This window comes from Anas acuta, chromosome 1, assembly GCF_963932015.1.
Source record: "Anas acuta chromosome 1, bAnaAcu1.1, whole genome shotgun sequence".
Lineage (NCBI taxonomy): Eukaryota > Metazoa > Chordata > Aves > Anseriformes > Anatidae > Anas > Anas acuta.
In genome coordinates this window covers 112,226,168-112,251,814 of record NC_088979.1, presented here as the reverse complement: position 1 = coordinate 112,251,814, position 25,647 = coordinate 112,226,168, and the positions used below count along the sequence as shown (strand labels likewise).

The window sequence follows — 25,647 nt, the reverse complement described above, 5'->3', positions numbered from 1 at the left end:
AATGAGACAATCCCGTGTCCTATCCTAATGACAAGAGTCCTGAAATACTTTGAGGTCAAACTCAATTTGTATTTGACAAAACTAAGAAAGAAATATGCATTTTAGGAAGTTTGCCTTTACTGTATTTACTCTAAGTGATTTAGTAGCCTACCAGTTCACTTAGGCCTTTGACCAAACAACTCCCCCCAAAACAAACAAACAAAACAACAACAACAACAAAAAATACCTTTTGTCGGCATGCATTATCCCTAATAGTTCATTATCTTCTGAGACAGCCATTTATCTGTGCCCTAGCAATCTCCAACTTTTATGAATGTTGTATTCTCTGGTCAGTTTGAATGCATGCATCAGATTAATATTAAGAAATATGGGTAGCTAATGTACAGAGATCTATGCATGTTTATGGCTGTTCTCAAATCTCAAGTCTGAGAAAAACTTAAAATAGAATAAAAAATGTATGCTTTTCAATGTTTAAGCACAATATTTCTCTGCAGTTAGTGCATGTCCAGTTTGTCTGAATTCTTCCAGCCAACGGGCTTTACCTCATTACTAGATCTTTCCCTCATGGTTTTTCTCCTGCTGTCAGACAAAAAGATACCTCCCTACTTTATCTTGCTTCTACTCTGTAAGCAGTGCTGGGAATAGTCTTCATGTTGTTAGTTCGCTGTGGGATTGGTCTGCTATATCAATGTAAGAGACAAGCGCTTGCACTCAATGATTTAGCTTTAGAGGTTCTGATTATAGTTCATGGCTTGCCTCCAAGAAAGGCAGTTGCTTGTTCTGATGCATTTGAAAGCTAAAAAGAGAGATGCCATGTTTTTCAAAGGGAAACCAAATTTCACGTATCTTAGAATAGGTAAATATCTGTCTCTGAAAACTCTGGAGAAGCTGAAATTCTCAAAATTTACCATCAAGCACTAGCTCCTGTGGTTACAGATGTGAGATGACCATTTTTAATTATGAAAGTCTTAGGCCATAGAGGAGGAGAGTGTAAAACCATAATGAAAAGAGAACTTGATGTCCTTTATTTTCCCTTTAAATAAATAAAATTTTATATACATTAACATAAAGTATTATAGTCATAACCTGGAAATGTCCATCTCAGAGGTCATTTTAAGTATTTGATAACTTGTCTTAGAACCATTCTGGATGTAACTTCAAAATTATCTGGTAAAGGATGTCTGGTATCAAGGATCCAAAAATACCTCTAGTGTCACAATCGCATAAGTAGAAGCTAAAGTTGAAGGCATTCAAAGGTATTTTTTTTTCTTTGTGATCAAATCATGGAACTCTTCAATAACGATTTTATGCCTTTCATTATTTTATGCACCTCTATGCCTTAATAATCAAGAAATGTGGTTTTGCAGTTCAAGCAATGTGTTTAAGAATATACAAAATTTGTCAATTTCCTCAATGGAAATGTGTTATCGCCATCCATGGTTTTCTGAATACAAGCATAAACTGTGTTTGTATTTGATACACATGTAGGGAAGAATTATCATACAACACGTCAAAACCACAATTACAAACCCTTCTACTGAATTACTGCACATGCCTTTGCCCAAGTCATTTCATTGCCTTGTTTCTCAATTTATGTTCAAAACTGAGGTAATACTTCTTGCAAGAGATGTAACAAGTTACAGTATTTTTATATTCCAAGACAGAAAAGACTGTGTAAGAATAAGGTATTACACATTCTCTCAAATCCAAGTGCCTGTAACATCTCTGTGGCACTCTGAAAACATTAATCAATTCCTTGCAATACCTGTAAGAAGCATCTTTAACTTGATAAATGGTAAAACAGATGACAATAAAAGTAATTTTATTTCAGCTCCTTTTGGAATAAAATAGCCCTGACATTGAAGGTGTCATATTTCTTTACATGGGATTTAAAAATACCTAACAGATATTAAGAGATGCTGGTACCGTTTATTTTCTTGGTTATATTTAAAATCCGGATGCTTCTGTTTTTGGCCAAATGGGAGTCCTTCCACTCAAATTAGTCTACATGCCATTGCGTGTGTCCCTGGGCATCCAGCCACCTCTGCAGGGTGTCATGGAAGGAACAGCTGCCTCAGTTGGACCTCATTGGAGAGAGTTAAGACTTCTTGGTGGAAAAGAGGAAACTAAATTTCCTGTATTGCAGATGAGGACGAGATTACGTAGTGTTTTGTTATTTTCCTTATGATGACAAGCATAATTGTGTGGCTCAGAGTGCCCAGTTCAACGTAGCATTTCAGGGTAGTCAGAAGTGACACTGTGGCTGCCTGTCCCCAGCACCTGTGGTGCCCACCTGCCTGAGGCAGCACCACTGGCATGGAGGAATGGCTTTTCTTCCTTAGAAAATCTGTGTGAGAATGGTTGGGTGTAAGCTATCATGTGGTGCTTAGTTCTAGTAAGTTGACATAGCAATCAAACAATGTAGAAGGTGGGGCTTTCTAGCTGATGCTTTTCTGGAATGCATTATCAGAGAAGGGAGTGAAAAAACAGATGAAAGAAAAAGCTTTTCTAACCACCATCCTCCTCCAGTCCCTTCAGAAATCTGGAGGATGTATGTTTGTTTGAGATGAGAAATCCTGTTTTGGCAAAATGTTGGCTGAGGTCTCCCTATTAGTCTGTCGTCATGAAGAAACAGATGTTAAGATCTCAACCTGGCAGATGTTCATCTATCCATTAAAATTCCTTCTGTTGGAATAATAAGGAATGAACGCATAGGGTGAAGTTTTAACCATCCAGTGCTGGTTAAAGTGGTAAGCAGTAGATGGAGATGACATGTTCCATCTTTGATGTGGACACATGCTCACAAAGATGTTGTCTGCTTACTTTTTACCTTGTAGTTTATTTGCTGAGGGGAATAACAGACCAAAAGTTTTTATTTACTACTCAGTTCAGGAAATAGTTTTATAACTGCACAGTTTTGCAAAGAGTTTTGACTTAAAATGCTGTTTGTTGTTCAAAATGAATTGAAATCGAAGGCTTAAACATAACCAGAAATGAAGTGTTACAGATCAAGTAAAGTATGTCATTCTGAGTGAATTTTTTTGTTACTGTTGAATTTGGCTCATCAGTGGAAAAATAATTATTTACATAGCTGTACTTGGGAGTATTTCAGGAGAGCATAAAATCTCAGTGAACTTTACACAAAGAAGTTCAGGTCCCTTAAATGAAAGATGCTAAAATTGTGGCCCATACGTCCTTAAGGACTTTATTGGATTCTAGTCAAGAATCTGTTCATCATAGTTATAGTTGTCATAATTCTGGATGCCCTATTCACACCATCAAAAGCTGCTTGAAAAGTTTGACACTAGAAGTTGTACTTCCAAAATAAACTGAAATTCTTTTCTGCCATCTTGGGGAGTTTTTTTCAGTGTGCTCTGAGATGAATTCCTAATTAAAATAAGCTCATTTTGCCAATCAGGGCAAGACTGACAAATCTTGCATTTAGGCTTGGTGTCAATCTTTCCAGATGAAAATCTAGTTTATTGAGCGCCTTGTCTGTAAGTACTTTCTGATCTCTGCTTTTGTCATTAGGCTGATATTAGTCTGCTTCCTTCATTTGTCAGAGATGTATGTAATTTCTAGAGAGTTTCAAAAATACCAAGCTGACAATAGAAATGATATTATCTTGTGTAGTATAGAAATAATCAAAGGATGTTATAACATGTTCTGCAGTCATTGCTTATCTTACAAGCAGATCATTACCAATGCTTCTGTTTTAACCAAGCTACTGCTTCCATTTATCCATGTGTAAAAGATTCAGGCATAACAGTATTTTAAAACAAGGTTTAATCTGCAGCTGAGTGTTCAAACCTTCATACATATCCAGGCTTTTGCTCAATTCATGGGTGATGGTTCAATCTGTTGTATTGCCTAGGAACAGGCAGTGTTGGCCATTGGGATGTCTGTTCCTACTTAGGCTACATCTGTCAACAGAGATGTGTGGCCAAAGATGTGGCCTGGGCTAGTTAAAAAGACTGTTGCGAAGTGTGGCAAGGTGTTGTGAAATTGATGTTCTTAGCCCCAGGATGTTGACCCTGGGAGGATGCTGCATGGTTGGAATTGTTCTGCGCCCAATTGCATCCTCAGAGATGCATGAGGAAAAGTCCTTTACCCTACCTCCCTGATGCCTGAAGTCAGCCTTTTCATTATCTACTTATAAACTGGTAACCTCAATTTATTTCTGTATTTAGAAAAGCATAAACAGCGGTAGTGCACTTTTCATTCAGAAGTGGTAGTTGATAAATTTTGTATGTGTGCTTTAACACTTGGCACCACAGTACCATTTTTCTTGTTGATAAAGGCATGGTGGCATTTAATGTAATGGAAGTCATAAAGTCATTATTGAAAAGCTCCATAATTTGATCAGAGAGAGAATCAGTTTTGAATGCTCACTGGAGAGCCTGGGCTCATACCACACAATTATTTTAGGGCACTTAGTTTACGAGATGACAATATATTTTCTTCAGTCACAGACAGGCTTACTTCAGGTTTTATTTGTAGGATCATGTACTGCATTGCATGATTGTTAGTCTCCAACTATAACATGTATTTTATCAGACAGACAAGTTTTGAAATCAGTTATAGAATTAACACCACTGATCAATAACTAAACATAGCTGGATTTTTGTAAGGCATGAAGGCAATATTGTGACTTAATTTGATTTCCCGATGAAACTTAGCAATGAAACTTCACCTAGGAATTCCTACATTAATGCTCTTAATTTGTGGCTAAACAAGATCGTATGTTTCAGGAATTTCTACAGCTGTCTTAGTGGTGGCTGTGGTCAGGTTTAGCGATCAACATGAGCTCATGGTTTGTAGAATAAATCCTGCATTGCATATCTTTCATTTTTCTTATTACTGAAAGTGAGTACAGATTGATACCAGACAGAATTATACAGGCTTTCCCAGAGTCTTCTCTGCCAGCTTTCTGATGAAAGCCTAGTTCATCTTTGCAGCATATGCCTGTCCCCTGACTATTCCTTTAGGAGTTTCAGGGGTGTTTCTAAACATGTGTCCAGGGTCCTGAAGGACCACAGCCTGCATGGGCTCTAAACTGCTGGTGCTGGGAGGAACGGAAGCCATTCATTTTGTTTAGATGCTTATGACCAAAGTGACCAATTTTTTGTTCTCCTCAATATTGCCTAAAGCTTTCCTGCTTTTCTGTGGCTTTTAGCACCTTGGTTATCTCTGTGTTTTCTTGTGTGCTTTGTGCTACTTTATCAGAGCTGACCAGAAGAAGAAGACATGGCAAGTTTCTTTTCTGTCAGAAAAAAATAGAGTTAGCATGGATTTGGTGAATTTATTCAGCCACAGGGGCAACTACTGTTGCAAGTGTGGCCAGATTATAGAAACTATCTGACCTCTGCACCTTCAACAGTTTGAAGACAAGAGGTTGGGGGTGAAAAATTAGAATCACCTCTTTTAACTATGAATTATAGCATTTAAAAATGACATTGGGAAAATCATCAGGACCCAGAGGGTCTAGGCCTGACTGTCACTTCCCCTGATCCTGTCCGTGGCCCAGGCCAGGTGAGGCTAGGCCTGGCCCATCACTGGGCTGATGTCTTAGCCTGTCCCCAGGGATGTGTGTGATGCCTGGGGCAGGGGATGCCCCCAGTACCCTCAGGACTGTCCCCAGTACCCCCAAACCTGCTGTGCTCCCTGGCTGGGGAAGCGGGATGGACCCTGGCTGCTGGACCCTGACATGAAACCCTGGGGAGCTGTAACCACCAGTGCTCCTGAGCTCCAGGGAGCCCCCAGCCGTTGCAGTGCCCAGGCAGAAATCAGCAGTATGGTGTCTTGCTGCCTAAGTGAGTGAAAGGGAAAGTAAAAAACCCAGTAATTTGCCTAACTACAGGAAAATGTTGTTTAAGGGCTTTGAATAATGTCAGACAGATATAGAGGAAGCAAGGCAAGGGCCACTGGTCATGCGATGAAGCAGGCCGCACAGGAAGTTGTAGTATGGTATAAATGGCTGTTTCAGCCTGAGAACAAGGGCAATCTTCATCCATCTATATTTTTATATATCAGTATTCTATGTATATTGGCAGAACCTTTGTGTGGTCTGCTGCAGGTCATTTCATGCAGGCTGTGCTGGCTGGGTGGCGTGGTGTGGAGCACAGCCATCTCAAGCCCATAGCCTTAAAGGCAGAGGTCGTGCCTTAGGGGCTGAGTGGCTCCACAGGTCAATGCCAGCTCACGTTTCCAAGATTGTGGCCTTATTTGCTGCTTTTACCTTGAATCACTATTCCGTAGTGCTGTCTTTTAGTGTTAATCATTCATTCTGGCTAGCCTGTGTAGCTATAATCTTTGTAAATATTTCAGAACTATGCTTTATTGCTTTACATATTTTGAGTGTGGCAATGGCAAAGCAGAAGAAGAACCTGGCTTCTTCAGAGCAGATGTATCAGCCAAAATAACCGATTTCAAAAATCATACTGAAAATAAAAAAAAAATGAAATTGCCTTTTTTTTCTTATTTTTATTTTTAGTGTTTAAAGCAGTTAATATTCGATAGGATATACTTGCATGTGTTGTTTATGGCTAATGTTAATCCTTACTTAGAAAGCAGGAATTGATCTAAATTCTCTGCAGTTAAGTGCACGTGTAAAATACAGCTACAATAGTTCGGACCCAGAAGCCTCTCAGTGGTACATGGTGGGGAGGGTGAGATAACGGGCAAAGTTGAAACAGGAGCAGTTCACAATGGATCTAAGAAACTTTTTCCCCATGAGAACAGTGAGGCAATGGAGTGCAGCTCCAGCATTGGAGGGTTTCAAGACCTGGCTGGATCAAGCCCTGGGCAACCTGGTCTGATACTGTGGCAAACCCTTCTATAAGCAATAGCTTAGACTTAAAGACTTCTTTTCTGAGGTCCCTTCCAACACTAGTTATGCTATTATCAGAAATCAAGGTAATTACTGTGATGCTAGATTGCTCCATCCTTACCCTATAACAAGATGAATTCATTGTTAAAAAAATAAGTTGCTGATTTACTGTACGTTATTTTCCTACCTCATCATTTCATAGCTTTTTCTCTAATAAATATACAGGAGTGCTATGGACAAAGTACTGTAAGACATGCTGTAAACTGACTTCCAACTTCTTCAAATGCCGTCTTGTACAGGAGGCTACTCAAGTGATTTTCTTATTTAGAGTGGAAAAGAGAAAACAAAAACAAGGAAATGACAAACCAAAACTGTCTTTTCCTACCAATCTGAGAAATTCAGAGAAACCTCTGGGGAATTATATACTTTTTTTTTTTTTTTTTTTTTTTTTCTTCTCACATTCTTATAATCTGAAACAAGTGAAGCAATCCTACACAAATGTCTTTTTTTAAGTAACATCTGGGGTGCGAAAGAAGTCATCTGCAGAAGTGCTTTCTTCTCTTTTGTTTGCTCTCCTCATGTTGTTTCCAGAAATGGAAAGGAGCTGTGCTGTGCATAAGCATGGGTTCATAGCTACATAAAGTTTCTTGTTTTATCAGAATACTTACTGGAGTTTGTCTGTGATATCTCCATAGCCTGGGGAAGAAGGAATGATGCTTTTTTTTTTTTTTTTGGGAGGGGGGGGGGGGGAGGGGGAAGGAGAGGGGGTTATGCTGGTGGTGGTTATCCATTCTCCCAGACCTCTTTCCAAAAAGGCTTGGAATCAAAGTTAGAAAACTCAGTTTCCTAACTCAGTTGCAGTTGAAACTCAGATTGGAAGACAGTGGAAAATACATTTAAGCTTAAAATCAAATTAGAACTTAAAATTAACATTGGCTCTTTACTTAGTACTTGTAGAGAAAATATGTTTTTCAGAGATACTGCAAGTGTTAAAGTGCTTCAGGGCATACTTACTTGCTGGTGTCAATGCCCGTGGTAAAGATGCACTGAGAACTTCTGGAAAGAATCATCTTGGGAAACTTATCTGAGTTTTAATGAATATTCTGTATTTGGAACACCTTGGCTATCTTACACTTCTCTGAAAATTTGCTGAAAATTCATGTTTATCTTTTCTTCTTGAAAAGTATTTTCATAAAGCAGAACTTAAAATTAAGCTATCTGTGGAAAGCAGTCTGGATCTTATGCTTTCTACTCTATTGAAACCAATGTATAAAATCCACCAAGCAGTTTGTTAATCTACTCAATGTCAGGAAACATCTTCTCAGGGTCTGTTCTTTGGCCTTAACAAATCCTGTAACTCAAATCCTCTTCAGAAAGAACAAGCTTTTCCCAAGGAGGAGAAAGAGAATTGACTTCCTCCAGGCTTATCTGTTCTCTTTCATTGAGACTGTCATTTTGGGATGGTAGAATGTCCCTTTATGAATTATCCGTCTTCTCAAGGTTTTTTCCCCAAAAGACCTAGCAAGAGAGTCACACAGAACTATATTGAAACTCAAAGCTTAAAGTTATGTTAACAGAAAGCAAAACAATCTTGGCAAAATATTTTCATTTATATGAGGTCTGGAAGACTATTGAATTGAGTAATGGCCTCCCTGTGATTGTTTTCTTCTTAGGAACTAATCCATGTTTACTTATACTTTCTCTTAATTGGGAGGCTGAATCTAACTTCTGTGGTGCATTAAGTTATGTAATTAAGGTTTGATTAAAGCTTTGGTTTCAGTGTAGGATTCAGCCTGAAGAAACCTAGTCTTCTAATAAATTCATTGCATTTCTCTCTAATTTTTTCTCTACCCCCCCCCCCCTCCCTCCCCTTATTTTTCTATCCTCCTAGGACTGCATTGAATTAAAAATCCAGGGTGTAACTTTGTGGATATTTGAGACTGAGATGTCTGAGACTTCCTGTTAAAGCATATTATCCCCGACTCCTGTTACTGTAGTTGTAGAAACAGATGAGCAAGTGGGTCATATGGAAAATGGATTAAGTGTCTAGTGAGGCTTGTTAATGACTATGCAAACAGTCAAAACTAGCTGTAAAGGGACAGAAATATATTTATTACAAAGACTGAGTAAGGAATTTGTGCAGCATAAGTGTTTCAGACATGGAGGTAGGTCAGTTCCTTCTGGCAGACTCCAATTTTTTGGCAGAAACTTTACCAGATTGCCCTGGAATTTTTCACCCAAGACCAACCACCCATAAAAAGCAGAAAATTCCAAGCCCTGCAAGTTTGTGCTGTTCTCCATTTTTCTTAAGTCTCGAGCTGATGAAGAGACAGTAAAGGAACGTTTAAAAAAAAATAAAATAAGAGGATGGCCTCAAATTTTGAAATTTAACTAACATTAAGACTGAAAGAAAATTAAGATTTAAATAACAACAGAAAGCAAATGGTGGTCTTACAGAGATAGATACTCTCTTAGAACTTAAACTAAAACTACATGAAAGTTGAAGAGCTAGGCCAAAATAAAGCAAAAAAAAACAGCCAAACAAAACCAACAGGAACAACAGGAAAATATTGTGAATACTCAGTTTCTCAGGGGATTTCGGATTGACTGGGTTTGGACCTCTCTTTGCTGAAGGCTGTTTTATTTCCTCAAGCAATAACTGTAGTTTGCATACATGCAAGACTGGTAACTTCCACTAGAAATGAAATGCAGCTAACTGAAAGCTGTATGTGTGGAATAGTTTAATAGTTTAGAATACCTAAAGGCATCATTTTCTGCATTTTAAAAGTGATCTTTTCTCCATATATTTATGATTAAATACAGTTTCCAAGGGTTTAGGCTCTGTTGGGTCAATAGAGAGGACTTACAGGCTACACTAAGGTATGTCTAGATATCGCTGATGAATTTTAAGTTGGTTGAATGGTATCCCGACATGAATCATGACAGCACCTGTAATGGTAATCTTCCATCAAAATACAGAGAGTGTCACAATGGCTGCTGTAGAGGTAACTGAGTGCACCATTAGAGCCATGCATAAAAATCACTCGACTGTGACAGGAAATTATGTAAGTTTTACACAGGTTGACCCATAACTAAAATGAGACACTTGAGTTGGAAGAGATGTTATCTGTATCCCTTAACTCCCCTTTTGATTGCAAAAGGCAGCAACCACTGATATCATGCAGCATCAAAATGTCCTGTTAGGTGGGAAGTAATACCTGAAAATTTAAAAATACCTTGGTGTTGCATGTTTTGAATTTCAGCTGGGTATTATTTGAAAATGCTGATATTAATGTTGACTTCAGGAGATACATTTCTGTCAGCTAACAGATGGAAGACAAAAGCAGCCGCCTACTTATAACTAATTGCCTTGGTCAGGTGTTGCATGTGCTGAAAATTGGACTACGTATAAGTCAGCATTTGACCTTGAAGGCTGCATAATGAGTTTTCAGTCATTTTTTTTTTCTTACCTGCAGAAACAGTTTCCATATAAGAGAAAAAGTTTAAATATATATTTTTTAATATATATAAAAATGCTGAGGTACGTCCTCTCAAGGCACTTATTGATGTATCTGTACTTGAGGTCTTCAAAATAACCCAGGTTGATTTTTAAGTTCTATAGGATGACATCAGTTAAGATGTTGGAGAGAAGTATTAATTGGTGAAATACTACTTTTTTTTTTTCTTTGACAACATCCAAAAATTTCTTGTGAGACTAAAAATTTGAACATTATGATTTCATTCTTCCTGAATGCCTGTATAAACTGCAGCATGGGTAATATGCTATCCATTGAGGCATATAGGAATGTATTAAATAGAAGTTACGGGGGAGTATTAAATAGAAATATTTTTTGGTCATAATTTTAGTTTGTGGTTCAAGGCAAAATGAAAAAATACAAAGTAACTACACTAATTAGTATCAAAGAGACAATTTAAATTATGAACTCTGACTGCTAATATGAAGAACATATTGTGTTGATTCAGACCCTAAGGAAAGGAAACAAGTTAATGCTCTACCCTCAAGTATTGCCCTTTCTGTTTCTTAAAACTGCTGGAAAATAGTTTTTTTGTTTGTTTGTTTGGTTTTTTTTTTTTTTTTTTTTTTTTTTTTTCTCAGAGGAAAATGTACTTTGAATACTTTTAAAATTTAAAATATTTGTAATATTGAAAAAAAAAGTTGTATGTTAACTTGTTTGAAGGTTTCTATTTCCTTTTAATGAGTCTAATGATCTTAGGATTTGTCTTCAATGGAAGTGAATTGATACTTAGTTATTGTGCCTGAAATTACATCAGACTCTCTTCTCATTGTCAAATCTTGGTTAAATAAAATGTTGTATGCTTTTAGAATTATAAATTCCTCCTGAGTCTCAGTGTTGGACGTTTTTGTAAATCTTAGGTCAGGCTTATTACTAATATTTCAGTTGAAAAGCAATAATAGTAACTGAATAAACCTGAGAAAATTAAGGGTCTTGTTCACTGAAAATCAAAGATGTACAGACATTTTGTTTTAGGGACTCATTTTTACTTTTAAAAATAGTTTTTCCTTATGACTATATTTTCTCTTCAATTTTTGTCTTTTAATTCTAATAAATTACTCTGTTAATATAAATAGATCTAGAAAGGGATGTGAATTGCTTTTTTGTAAGGACAAAAATGACTGTTGAAACGTTTTTTTCCATAGTGCTACACTGATTTTAATGCTTTATAAATTAGAAATGAGACTTTTTTTTCTACACTCTGTACATACATACGTAACGCATCTCATTTCAGTAATAATCTTAAGTAACTAACTGCATAAAGATGTTTTTTTTTCTTCATTGAAAAATCTTTTCAGAAGTGTGGCATTCCTGAAAACTGTCTCATTTATGTGAAGATCCAAGTGTTTTTAAAAAGGAAAATGGTTTTGCCAAAATATATTCAACCAGCTCTACTACCAAGAAGAAACTCAGTGTTTCAAGAAAATGGATATGCTTCTTGGTGATATATTGTAACACCGAGCTATTGATGTAGTCTGAAGCATGTGGGTATTTTTGAAATAAGCACGTTATACATAAAAATCGAGCCGTGCTTTATACCTGTATTTCTTCTGGGTATTTAGCAAGGATTGTACATAGCTGTCATTTCACTGTATTACTACAAAAATTATCATACAACAGTTTGATTTATGACAGTGTTTATAGTGCATGCACTTGCATATCCTGCAGAAAATCAATGTAATCATGTCATGAGACCGCATCATAATAGATTTCCTAGCTTACTAGTGTTTGATATCACAGCCTATTTTTTACATGGTATAGGATTTCTTTTTTCTCCCCCTATGCTATGGAAAGAGAGAAGCAGGGAAGGGAAGCACTGCTAACCAGTAGACTTATGACTTTATGTCAACTGTGGGAAGGAAGCAAGCTATTTTGATTTATAAAAGACAGGTGTGAGCTTCAATCATTTGAATTTACCTGACAGGCTGTTGAAATTAATGCTTATATAAAACATTTCAGGCTGTTGAAGTTAATGTTTTTATTAAAAACTGTTGAATACGATGCCTTTTTTTTATGGCTAAAATGTTATTTAAAAAGACAAGAAGTCAAATTCAGCCTTTGATTTCAGAAAGCAATTTGCTTACATCTGAATTTGAACATGCATTTGAATTTGTGGGTAGACAGATTTCAGTTTTCTCTTCTTTCACTAGCATAAATGGGAATTGTTTGCCATATTGCCAATTAATGCTTCTCAGATACACTTCCTAATGTAATAATTTTGCATATAACCCATATAAACTACATTTTGGACAGCCGCTTTTTATGTGCAATTACTCTGTGGAGGGAAGCAAAAAGGCAGGAAAGCTGATAAATATCCTGCATCCAAGGAACCGTTCTTTGCTGGAGTATCTCAAGCACAACCTTCCTTTTCGAGTGCCATCTAGAGGAGGCCCTTCTCTTCCAGTCTCCTGCTTAAAAGTGCAGGAAACACCCACAAGATGGAAAGGTTTTCTCCCAAACCTCTGTCGGGCTTGCTGTGCTGCTCCCAGCCCTGGGATTTGAGCTGCCGCCTTGTTAGCGGGAGCGCTCCCTTCTGTTTTGATGTTTTGGTGGTTTCGTGATTGCTACCAATTTCCTGCAGCCAAAACATAAATTTGTCATAACTCTAAGCCTGTGAAAACTAATTGAAATAAATCAGCCGTGACCACTTAGGGCCAATTGTGACGGTTAGAAAAGGGGTAATGGAACATCATAATTAGTTGCTGTTTCACGGTGCTCACCTGAAATTTTTGCACAGATTGGGGCACACTGGATTGCTTAAGTAAGTATTTGCACGCAAACTAGTGATATTTGATCCACCTCAGTGTCAAGTGCTTCCATAACTTTAAAAATTAAAGAAGCGGAGAGTCTCAAGTGGGTTCCAGTTGGCAGTTTGATTCAGATTTTATTATCAGCAATGGCTCTATAATAAGCATGAACTGTCCTCTCAGATTAGCTATGCTTCAGCAGCTACCCGCTCTGCATCTCCCTCCTCCCCTGCCTTTTGCTGAAAATGGAAGAGGCCATCTGCAGGCTTTAGCTTGCTATTCAAGCTGGCTGCTAGGATTCTGGATGAAACAAGGCAATATATGTGCTTCCCTTCCCACAGGATGATCTTTCTTTCAGGCCTGAAAAAATCCTTCGCTGCCCTCCTGCCCTCTGCTTTCTCCTTTGAGCGCCCTCCATGCTCTTAAACATACAGATCGCATAATGGCAAATGTGGCCCTAGGTAGACAAACATGAAATTTAGCCTAATGATCGAGCTTTTCAGTTGCAAACCAGTGAGATTTATCTCCTCCATAAATAGCAGAATGACTTGTAATGATAAAGCTTTTTAGGTATCAACAAAATCCTTAGGCAGCTGCACATACTTGTTTTGCTGGAATTATACTTGGTACGTTGCTTCATCTGCTTTACAATTTAGCAGCTTGCAACTACTTTGATAAACATGAGCTGTATAAAAACTGTAAGTACAAGAACTGAAAAAGCATTTTCTTTGTTTTGGTACTTTCTATAATACTTGGAGATTAATTACTGTAAGGAATAATCTCTAGCGATCTCTCTTTGGCGAAGCTTGGTATTAACGGCCTCTCACTATGGGCGTTATGAACTTGTTACATGCTCAGCAAGTAGGCAAAAATTCTGGAAGGAAGTGAGCTTAAGAGGAGATGGACAGAAGCATCAACAATGCCTTCCTTCTGACAGAAGGGAGATTTTTAAGTTCCCTGAAGCCAAAATCCCTGAGTCACTGTGTCGCATAAGAGGACACTGAAGTTGCTGAAGCAATGAACTCCCTCCAAATTGCTTAAAACAATACATGTGTCAAGGAAAAGCATTTTGAAATGACTTGATCCATTACAAAGCAAATGGGAAAATCTGATCTGAGGCGATATCTAGGCATAGAATGTATGCTATCGCTTGCAGTTAAGCGTAACTTGTATTAGGAATTGTGGCAAAAAGGTGTGTTGCCACGTGCAGGAGGATGTACTTCAGCTCAGGTGAGGGATCCTGGGGATCATGAAAATCATTATTTTCATGTGGGTACAGTACAAGGGGGAACTCTCTCCTGTGAATCTTGATGCCAATGGTTAAAGCAAAGTTGTAAACTTTCAATTTTCTGTAGCTCTGACATTGGTGTCTATAAAGAGAAAGATGGAGTGTAAATATGTAAATTCTTTCGTTGCATGTTTTTTGTAGGAATCTTTTGTTTTGTTTTGTTTTAAGTACTTAATATAAGGGTTCTGTAACCCGTTTTTGGATTTGTACAGTTTATTTGCAGTAAACAAGTTGCGTTAAGAGAAAAACAAAATATAAACTATTTATACTGAATTTAGAAAAACTGCAAGCTGATGTTAGATATCGTTCAAGAATAAAGCATGTTAAACAGAAAAGTGTACAGTTTTAAAAGAACGCATATAGTCTGTGGGCTACATGGAGCTAATTGAACAGACCAAGCATAGAGCTATAATTTGGAGGAGACTAGAATGCTTAAAACCTAGGATTGTAAGTTCTGGCTTTTAGCATCCAGGGATCTTAAAACCTACTTAGCTATCAACTGTGTAAAAGTCAGGCCTTGGCAAAAGGCTCACCAAAAATATGCAGTAAATGTGAAAATTGGAGGAAAAATAAAAAGACAATCTTTAAAATATTACATAGTTTTCTAAATATTTATCTATAAACACAGAGTTTCTCCTGCTTCTTTCACTGAGGGAAAAAACATCTCTGGAAAGTAGGGTTGATATTTGTTTTGCTTGGAGATGCCAAAGCAGAAACACTTGGAGTTAAGGGATGAATGAAAAGTATATTAGATGCATAAAAAAAAAGCCAGAAAACAAAGTAAAATGCCCTGGAAGTTGATATATTGCTTATGTATATGAGGCTGTTCAAAGAATGAAAAGTCAGGAGACCTGTAATATGTTGTGAAAGCTCTGTACTTGGCTTGATGCAATTATTGGTATTCTAAAATGTATTTGCTTTCAGGATACCCCGTGCAGCATGCTGAAGAACCATTAGTCATTTATCACACTAATACTCTACTGCGACTTAGTTCACAGGGCTTCTGGACTCGAATGGAACAGACTGTATGCTCATATAAATCCTGTGCCATTCATTTTGATTTCGTTCCTGAAGCCCTTATTTTATTTTTATTAAAAATACATGACTAGGAAAGCTGATGTTTTATCCTTGGAACTACAACCAGATGCTTTGTTTAATTTCCAAATTAGGCAGTATTTCTTTTTTGTTATGTTGTGAGTGCTAATGGTCTTTAAGTGTGGGGGTTTATTTGGAAAGGCAAGGCGGGCAAGGCAAATAATGTAGAGTGCCATGCCTGTCTTGCTGAACTCTCCCTGGTTTACTGCATTATTAAATATTGCATAAATTATTCAATGTCCTTTATATCAAACAAATATTTTTTTGCAAGCAGTACTGTGTGAACAAATGGGTATTAAGTAAAACCCCTAGACAGAAATGAAATAGTGTTTTTTGGTGTTTCTTTTTTGTTTCTTGTAAAGAGCAAGCTTCTCCCCCCTTCTCTCCCCCCCCTCCTCACCACTCCCCCCGCTTTTTTTTTTTTATAATCACTCAGACACTGGAAGGAAAAAATGGTAACAATTATGTGTACTATTCTCTTTTTTGTGTGATATTGAAACACTCCCATTGCGAGCAGGCCAGCGTCTGGAACTTCACATTACGTTTTGGGGAAAGGCAAGCGCAGTGTGTTGGGTCTGGGCTCACCCTGGCAGGTGAGGCATTGAGATTTTTGGTGTTCTGGCAGCAGCAACCCATGAGCATGAGCGTGGCCTCGTTAGCAGGTCAAAGCATGGCCATGCAACCTGCTGCAGAGAAGAGGCTTGCTAAGAGACAGATAATGGCACAGAAAACATAACCATACCTACAGATTCGGTCCAAAGCATCTTAGGGCCAGAGACCATGTTTTCATTTTATTTTTGAATCTCTTTGTGTCAGGCACTCAGCTCCATCATCCTCGGGCACCTCAGGAACTTTCCTCATGTGAGCAGTCACATTAGATCCCGAAGATGACACTCCTGTTTGCATGCACAAAAATACAGGCTGCATCAGGCCCCCCAGCAGAGACTGTTACTGCTGGAGAGGCTCTTGAAATAGGGTTGCTTGTGGAGGAGGGGAAGGAAAAAGAAGGCATAGTAAGGAATAAAAATGTTTTTAATGTGCACAGAGGTGGCTGGGGAGAATTTTTTTTTTTTGTTTCCCCCACCCCTTCCTTTTTTTTTTTTTTTTTTTTTTTTTCCCCAAACAAAGGGAATGCTCCCTGTATGAGGGCTTGTTCTGAATATTGCGTGGTCAGATTAGCCATGCTGCTCTGAGCAGTTTAAGGAGGTCTGGGAACTTGGTGGCGTGTTCCTCTGCCTCCCCTGTCGCCCTCCCCACCCACAGCAGCAGCGAGGGGACGAAGGAAATAGCAGGGAAATAAGGAGCCAGGGATGGACAATGGCCCCCAGGTCTAGAAGTAGGAATTTTGAGTGTGCTGTGGAGTTTTGTGCATCATTCCATTTAAAATAACTGGAAACAAGTAAGAGGAGTTGCGCTGGGGAGCAAGGGGTCAGGGAGCAGGGAGACTCCAGGCTTCATTACTGGATTTTGTTCTTCATTACTTCAGGTTGTCACAAACGGAGGGGTCGGGAGAGGGGATTCAAGCGCCTGATCTGCGGAGAGCTGGAAAGGAAGCGAAGGTTCATTACACCGCTCTTATTGTTGCTTATATTTTCTTTCCAAAGATGTCGGGCTTAGAAAGGTCAAACTTATGACTTTTGTGGAAAATGGTTTATAGTTTCACTGTTTGATACAAAGTGGATCTGATTTTTATATTACTTCATTTTGGGACAGAATTGGTTTAAGCACATCCCTGTTCTTGTGTGCATGTATTCATTTTGCTACGGGTTTCCTTGGAGAAGATGACTGACTTCGGGTTGTTTTTAGCATTTGCAAACATACGGGGTAGATTTTGTCATTTGGCCTCAGCCTGCCCTACACCACATGCAATATTATGAAAACCTTTTGTAGCAGCATCTATATTAGTTGTGCTCGAAGGTGAAAATGAAGTGGTATTGACACATTAGAGGCTGCGCTAGCATCCAGACTTCCTCCAGTTGCATCTTATTAAAGTAAATACTAGATCACCACATACTATTTGATTTCTGAGGAAGAAGCTTGCTGTAGTTGCTGTTATCAACAAAGCCATGCTGTACAAAGGAAAGTGTTTATAATTATTTACTGTGCTGCGGCAGCATCCACAGTGTAGGAGCAGGAAGGGGCATGCTCTCTGGTTTGTCGTGTAAATAGAGGAAATCGTAGCCTTGACTCCTGGAAAGTTTAGAGCCTTAAAGCTTGTGTTTATTTATTTATTTATTTATTTATTTTTATTTCACTCTTTTGCTTTAATCCTACATCATGCATACACACAGAAATCAGCCACATGCATTTTTGTCTTCGCAAAAACATTAGTGCTTGTATTGCATCAGCCAGTTAAGTTTAAAATTGCTTACTAAAGTCATCTATTCTGTGATATGAGGGATGAAATAATATGGAACAATATGAAAGGGAGCATAACAGAGGAATCAGAGACAGGTTTTTAAAACAGACACACAACAAATCGCTTCTGCTTAGAAACTTAATGGAGTTCAATTTTCATGGACATTGTTCAACAAGCAGGAAAACCAAATCATTTGTTTTAGACCACTAATTAGATGTTGTGGACTGCCTCTGTGTAAAACTTATATTCAGAGATGGATTTTGTTTTTACCTGTTTCACTGATCTGAAGTCACTGTTGGTGTAGTCCTAAACTTCCATGCTTTCCTAGTGATCTCCAGGGGAACTCGTTCGATTTCTACAGGGAAGAGGGCTAAATTAAAAACCCATACAAAAGAGCAGCACAGGAAATATATATATATATATAATAATTATTATTATTTTTAAATCGAGAAATGCAAATTTTCTCAACACTTGGTATTGCAGGTCATTGTAATCCTTTCTTTCGTACTTTCTTTCATTTTTTGTTTTATTATTATTATTATTATTATTTTTACTATAAGAAATATGAGAGCAATGAGTTTTTTCTTTTGTGGAATAACTATCACAATTGGTTTACCATTTTCTCATATGTGAAGCTTATTCCAAAGAATAGGCTGTTCTAGAGCATGTGCTTTAGAATATATAGTTAGGAAGTGTTATAAAATTTCTTGTGTTTAGTATTTTATCATTATTGAGAAATGCTGCAGAGACTCGTTGTTCTCATCTCAAATTTCACTAAATACCTTCTTCAAATGGGAAGCCCTACTTTATGGGTTTCCTTTTCAAATGGACCATATTAAAATTCCTTAACAACACCTTACATTTCAAAACTTTTTCTCTCTTTCTGTACGTAAAATTTGTGCACTTGATAGGCTTTCCTTGTATCTCATTAGAGAGTACGGAAGCTCAGTGTTGGATTGTTTTGCCTCTGTTTTAAGAAGGGATGCATTCTAAATTAGATCGTAGTGCAAATCTGTGTTTTTGTGTTACGTGCACATGCACACATGCAAAAGGCAAGGAGGGGGGAGGAAAGGAGGACTCCTGAAATTATAATCTGCCAATGAAGAATCTTGCCCTCCAAATGTTGTGTGGCTTGACCTAACGGATGTTTTGGGGCTTGTGTGTATTCAGAATCACATTCAACGATTTTATATATGAAGACCAGTAATTGCATTTCTGGCAGACAGCTTCAATTGATATTCAACTTGTAACTTTAAAAACAAAACAAAACAAAACACCTCCTAGCAGCATTTTTAAAAGCATTCGTAGAGAGTTCCAAAAATCCTCTATATGCCAGCATTTTATTAGGCTGTAAATATTGTTGGATTCTAGGTTGCAAGTTGTGTTTTGGGAGTAGCCCCACGTGCACATGGAGAATATTTTGCTAAATTATGTGCTTTGAAAATAAGTCTTTTTAATAGGGGAATAAAATGCATTAGTAGTTTGAGACAGCAGTCCGAAGGTTTTTATTGTTTTGTGCAATGGGAAGAAAACATGGAAAAATGCATTAGAAATTAATTTGCTTTTATTATATATCACTTTTAGTTTAATAAATTTTACCTTTCCTTATTGATATTTATTATTGATTTTATAATCTTTATTTTACCAAAAGAAGTTTAACAGCATGTTTTCATTTATAGAAATTAAGTGCGCTTTAGGTTTGCCTCAAAGACCAATGGGAATAAGGAATTATCTTCAGGAATTTGTTATAATTACATTATATCCACATGAGCACCAAAAGAATTTAGCATGATTAATGCTATTATAAGGCATATGAGGGTCAGGAACAATAGTTTGCTCCTGTTCTAAAGAGAATTAAGTACTAGCACAAGACGCAACTCAAAAACTTAAAGTAGCTTTTTTTTTTTTTTTTTTTTTTTTTTTTTATAGCCAGGAAAACAGAAACAGTGGTTGTTTTATTAACTACTTATGCAGCTGCACAATGAGAAGCTTAATAATAACTACTGACAGTTTTGATTTAGTTGTGTTGTAGATGAAAACTGACAAGTGGAATAAACTTGCAGAGAATTATAGAGCAGGTTTTCTTCTCTTTTTATTAGTTCACATTAATTGAAGTGACTCAAAATTTATGCTTTACACTTCATAGCAGAACTTATCTATTGCTTCTGCACAAAATAATTCTCCTTATGTTTAAAATAATCTCTTTTTAGTGATATGTAGTTATCTAAGACAAGACGTGAATCTTTTGCTCATTGAGATGCTAAAAAAGAGAAAAATGGATTTCAGTATTATTTCTGCCATGTAAACTACTGTCGATCAACCTTGCATGCCACTTCATCCTCTGCTGTTGGATATAGTGACACATCCTCTGACTTTATCCTGGTGCTATCAAAGGTGCAATAAAATGCATTACAGCCTATTCTGGATGGTTTTGTGTGCAAATTTAGGGATGATTAATACTAAAACAAAATCTGGTATTAGAAACAAACAAGAACAACAAAACAAAAACACGATCAAAAAATACCAACCACCTATCAATCTCATGGAAATGATGTATAGCAAAGCTAATGCGATGCAAGATGCAGCCATGTTTAAGGAAATGTGAAGAAAGCAGCAATTTTCCTTGTAAGCTTCCAGCTCTAGCCCTAGATTTCACCCCTTTGAGAAAGATTTTTGTTGTGTTGTTTTTTTCTCTCCCACCCGTCTCTGGTGGCCATATACAAAGAAAAGTAGCCTGAAGGGAAACAATAGATGGCAGTTTGACTTGCAAGAATTATTATCTCATGTTTTGATATTTATTCAAGAGATCTGTTGCTTTCATAAGTGCATCATTGGTGTTTCTATAACTATGTAAATCTATATACAGTTCTTGGTGGCACAGAGTTCTTTTTTTTTTTTTCTCAAAAGGTTATGGAAAACATGGAAAAAGGACATTAGGAGCAGAGGGGGACAAAGAAGGTCTTGGATAAGAAATATTTTCTCTATTTTCTTATAAGTGCTATATCGAAGCATGTGCAGTCGTTCATGGTAAAAATACACGTTCTGTGTGTATTACTGTTATCACCTGCAGACATTTGGGAATCCCAAACCAGGTCATACCTTTAGATGAGCTGACAAGTTTTGAGCCTGAATGGCAGGCTCGCAGCACAGATGAGGTTTGATGGGACCTCTGGAGGTCGCCAGGACCAACCCCCTGCTCAAGCAGGGGTGGCTAGATCAGGCTGCCCAGGACCATGAAATGAACCTGAAGTTCTGATTTGTCTATTAGCTGTTCAGCCTCTTGAATTTAAACTTGTTGTTTTTCCCATTGCAATGTCATATTAAACAAACAAAAATAACAACAAAAACCCCTCCTTTTTTAAAAGTGAAGGTTAAATATCTGGCATAACTCCCAGGTCCAAAGACTGTGCAAACCTCTCTGCTTTTCAAAAGGAACATGGGAGAGGCATTTGACATGGGTGTCCGGGGACAGTGAGAAGGGATTGGTACCCAGGGCTCTGTGCATCAGTGCTCAACCAGCACACTGTCATGTTTTTTGCTTGCTTCCCAAGAGTTTAATCAGAAGAAAGATGGCTTTAGGTTATCATTGCTTAGCACATCACCTGCACACACACAAGCATACTTGTGCTTCTGCTGGCAGGAGTCAGGAAGAATATGTTATATCTATTAGTAGGTGCTCTAAGAGGGTATGTGGTGAGATTGCTATTGAAATTGTGCAGGAGACTGCCAATTTCAGTATATTTGAAACTGGTTTAGAGCAGTGTGTGGAACTGCGTGTTTACATGAGTTTGGTAATACTGTTTCCCACTCTATGCTTTTTGCACAATACATCACCCCCTAACAATATGCTAGGCACAGTGGTGAGGTTTATTTGTAAGTATAGAATTTATTTCTCTGCTCTCAGTGCAGGTAACTCAGCTTTCAATAGCTCAGTAAATGAGTTCTGCCTGGTAGTTTAAAAAACATTGGTTTAATATAGAAGAACTAAATAGTGATTATTTTCTCTTTTCTGTCTCGAAATCTGTCATAATGATCATGCTTGCAAATAGATGAGATGTTCATGCACCTCTCGACCTTTGTAACTTGACTGGTCATTAGAGGAATATGGAAAGGGACAGCTTCCTCGCATTGCTACTTCAAAGTGACCACAAATTATATCTTAAGGTTGCCTTTTTTTTTTTTTTTTTTTTTTTTTCCCCAGGAGCTAAATAAAATCTCAATTTTATTTATTTATTTTTTCCTGCTTGTAAAATAGTAACTTGCAGTTGCTTGAGGTTGGGACCGAGGGGGATCCAATGTCTTCTGCTTCCACACCTCCAATTCAGATAACGCATGCATTTACCTAACGTGCTTCTGCGTGCGTAAGGCTCCTGCATATTTAAAGGCTGGGTATTCAGGGATTATCTGTCGTGCTTTTTCTTTTTGTTTTAATCACGCAAGGAGAGGCTACCAGTCCACATAACGAGAGCAGAAGGGTGGGGCTTTTTTCCTGTTGTATTTTCTTCCCTTCCCAAAAGCTTTACTACTGCCACATGTTCTGTCTGTTACTGCATTTGGGGGAAGGAAAAGTTAGCAGTCTGAGTTGTGAATTTATAAATCATGTGTCTGTAGAATACTTGCTTGTTAACACGCACAAGGCATTTAGCTTAAAGGGATAATATTCCTTTTCAGTCGGTTCTCAGCAGTGAGGCAGGAAGTCTTGAAGGAAGGCATGTGAAAGTCAGAACACTGCCGTGAACAACTGCCAGTAGCAGGGAAAGAAAATATTAAAACTATAACTAACATTCAAGGAAAACATAATTACAAAGTGCCTTATGAGGCACAAGTAGATTAAAATTTCATGTTTGTATATCACAAAATTGAAAATCACATTTATTTTTCTAGGAAAGCTAGAGAAAAAAAATAAGAATAACAATAGTAAATAACGTCACTTAATTAGCTCTTAATTGTACAGCAAAATTCTTGTTGTGTTTCTTAAATTAGATTTCAAAAAAGATTCAAACTGTTGTAAACTTAATTAAAAACTTGAGTATTTTGTTTAGTAATCTTGGTCCCTCCCAAACCCCACACCCCCAAGATTAGTAGCAGGTATATTGGTAAAATAAGTAAATAAGAAATCAGCCTGGTGTATCAGAGAAAAGGATGTTTTTGATACACAGTTTAATTAAGCCCCAAGTTGGATAATAGGAGGTTCCATGTTGTCATGTCTCTCTGACTCTTGTTTTCAATCTAAATAACCTTAATTGTTGTTTTCAAATGAATTTAACTAATTTTACAAAGGTGTCTTGGTCTTTCTCTCTTTAATGTTAAATCCTTAATAAAGTTTTAAGTACGATCAGCATTAAAGGCAGTTAGTAGTAATTACTGTATATGTACTTTGATTTAGAAAAATCAGAGGTTTAGGGATTGGTATCACACTACTAGTATTCTTTGTTGCAAATGATTTGCAGATGAGGTTAATTGAGCCATCTTACTCTATGGCTTTTATTCTGACATGTAGGTCACAAATTGAATCATAAACCATACAGTAATAATCAGCACATACCCTTTAAAGACTATCCCTGATGAAATTCAGTATGAAATAAACAGTTACATTTCTCAAAGCCTGCTCTGAATTAGTATCTATAGCACAGCACAGCATATATTTTTACAAAAAAAAAAAAAAACACCACCACCACCAACAACAAAAAACTGAGTATAAATACACACACTTTGTTATATTAATGGATATGACAATTTGCAGTAATTGTATAAAGAGGATTAACCATTTTTATTCGATGTTTAATTTTTAGCAAATTTCTCGAATCAATAAATCAGAAAATTTTCTTCAAGGTAATTGTTTGGCATGGCAAAATTACAAAACCATACAGAAATTAACTGGAGAGACTTTAATGTGGATCTTCTGCTTTGCAGTGCCACAGAATTAGCTTCCCTTGATTCAGTAGGAAAAAAAAAAAACAAACAACCAGACAAACAAAAAACCATAACAGTATGCATCCCAAAGTCCTAGTACTTACAGAAAACAGTCCTTAATGCAATGGAAAACAATAGAAGTGAAACCAGTTTTGATAGTTTCTCATCTGAAACTACTTTTAATGCCTCTCTCCCTGCGTTGCACCCACCATGAAAATTTGAATTATATACTTGTGGCTTAAAAACTTGAGACATATATGTCTTACAATCATTCCACTTCCTAAATATGTTTTACTTCAGAAATACTTGGGGGTGTGCTCACAATATTCAAGCTATGTGGCAAGATACAAATCAAATTATGGAATGTTTAGACTTGCAAAGATTTGAGGAGGAAAATATATATTGCCTAGCACAAATTATCTCATTTATTAAATTGTATTGAATAGAATATACAAAGTAGAAGTTGAATCTCTTTCAGTTGAGTGCTGAAAGAAGCCAATACAAAGTACCATTACTCTATGATCTTGTCTTAATGTCTTTGTTACTTAAAACATTAAGTGCTGTGCAATTTGAACATACGGGGCACATGAACAACCATCAGAATTTAAATAAATTAGGTTTCTAGACAGTACATCCAAAACACAGAAGGTGTATTCTCTCATTTATCGACATATTTTCATCACAATAGAATTAGGATCTTTGTTGTTCAGCTTTCACACTTTTGCACATCAGTTCAGATATATAAGAAATATGTAAATAAGAAATATGAAGCTTCACTAAATATTCCAGAAAATATCTTTGGAGAAAAGAGCCTTTTTGCACTGTGTTATTTTTGAAAAAATAACAAGTCCTCGAATTTACAGTAAAAATACAGTATATTATTGCATTGTGCTTTTTTTTTTTTTTTTTTTAAGTGTAAGGTCAGAGAAATAAAAAACAATGGATGGCACATTCCAGTATAAAAGCATGAAATGTGTGGCTGTGTAACAGAAAGAATGTTGGCTAATCAGTTATTCTGCATTTAAATATGGTTTTAAACAAGATTAGGAATCCAGACTATGCAAGAGATTTTCAAGTCCAGGGGTCAGAAAACATGTTAATGAGATAAGCTTCTGTGAATACTTCCTATTACCTGCATTAGAAATTCATTTCTTCTTAAAGAAATCCTTCAACCACAGTACTTTTGGCCATGTTTTTTGACCTGTTAATGCCTAAATTATATCAGACTACCTGTTAATTTAGAAATAATCTGTCTCTTGAGGAATAATCGGATCCATTCCCCTATGGAGGGCCTTAAATATAAAACTTGATATTTTTTGTGGGACTGTGATGTCTTGGTAATGCACGTGAATATGTGGAAAAGAGAGAGCCTTATTATTTTTGTCTTGCTTGTTTCATATGAAGGGATAATAATAATAAAAAAGTAGTCGTGTCTTATTAACCAGATTGTCAATACTAGCTATACTGAAAGGGTATTTTGATCTTGTGACCTTTACTCGGAGTTGCTTTGGATATTTCTCTTCTCAGGAAGGAGCATGGGTCTGGACTGTAGAGAGGATTATTACAGGTGGATCTGCTGTGTCCGAGGGATACACAGAATATGCTTCTTCCCATTCTCTAGCCATTCCTAAAGGTGAAACCTGAATTCTCATTTTGTCAAACCAAAAGGGATATGAGTTTACAATTCTTAGAGATAAAACACTGATCAAATTTCTCTGATGAAAATTCTGATTAAGTTTTAGGTTTTATGGAAGTGTGTATATTTTGTAGACAAATAGGAATGTTTTTAGCATGCTCATCATCCTGAACGTTATTAAACAATGTTTCCTATTTTAACTCGATGTCATTTCATTTGAAATTTTAAAAAATCTTTTTAAATT

General features: G+C 37.0%; 1 protein-coding gene across 1 annotated transcript in view; it reads left to right on the top strand.

Annotated features, from left to right (window-relative positions):
- Window positions 1-8,597, top strand: part of ZNF654 (zinc finger protein 654) — a 130,506-nt gene extending 121,909 nt beyond the window's left edge. The window contains exon 10 of the transcript XR_011099762.1: window positions 8,586-8,597. The gene's annotated coding sequence lies outside the window, so the exon portion shown is untranslated. The remainder of the gene's footprint in view (window positions 1-8,585) is intronic.
- The last annotated feature ends 17,050 nt before the right edge of the window (window positions 8,598-25,647 follow it).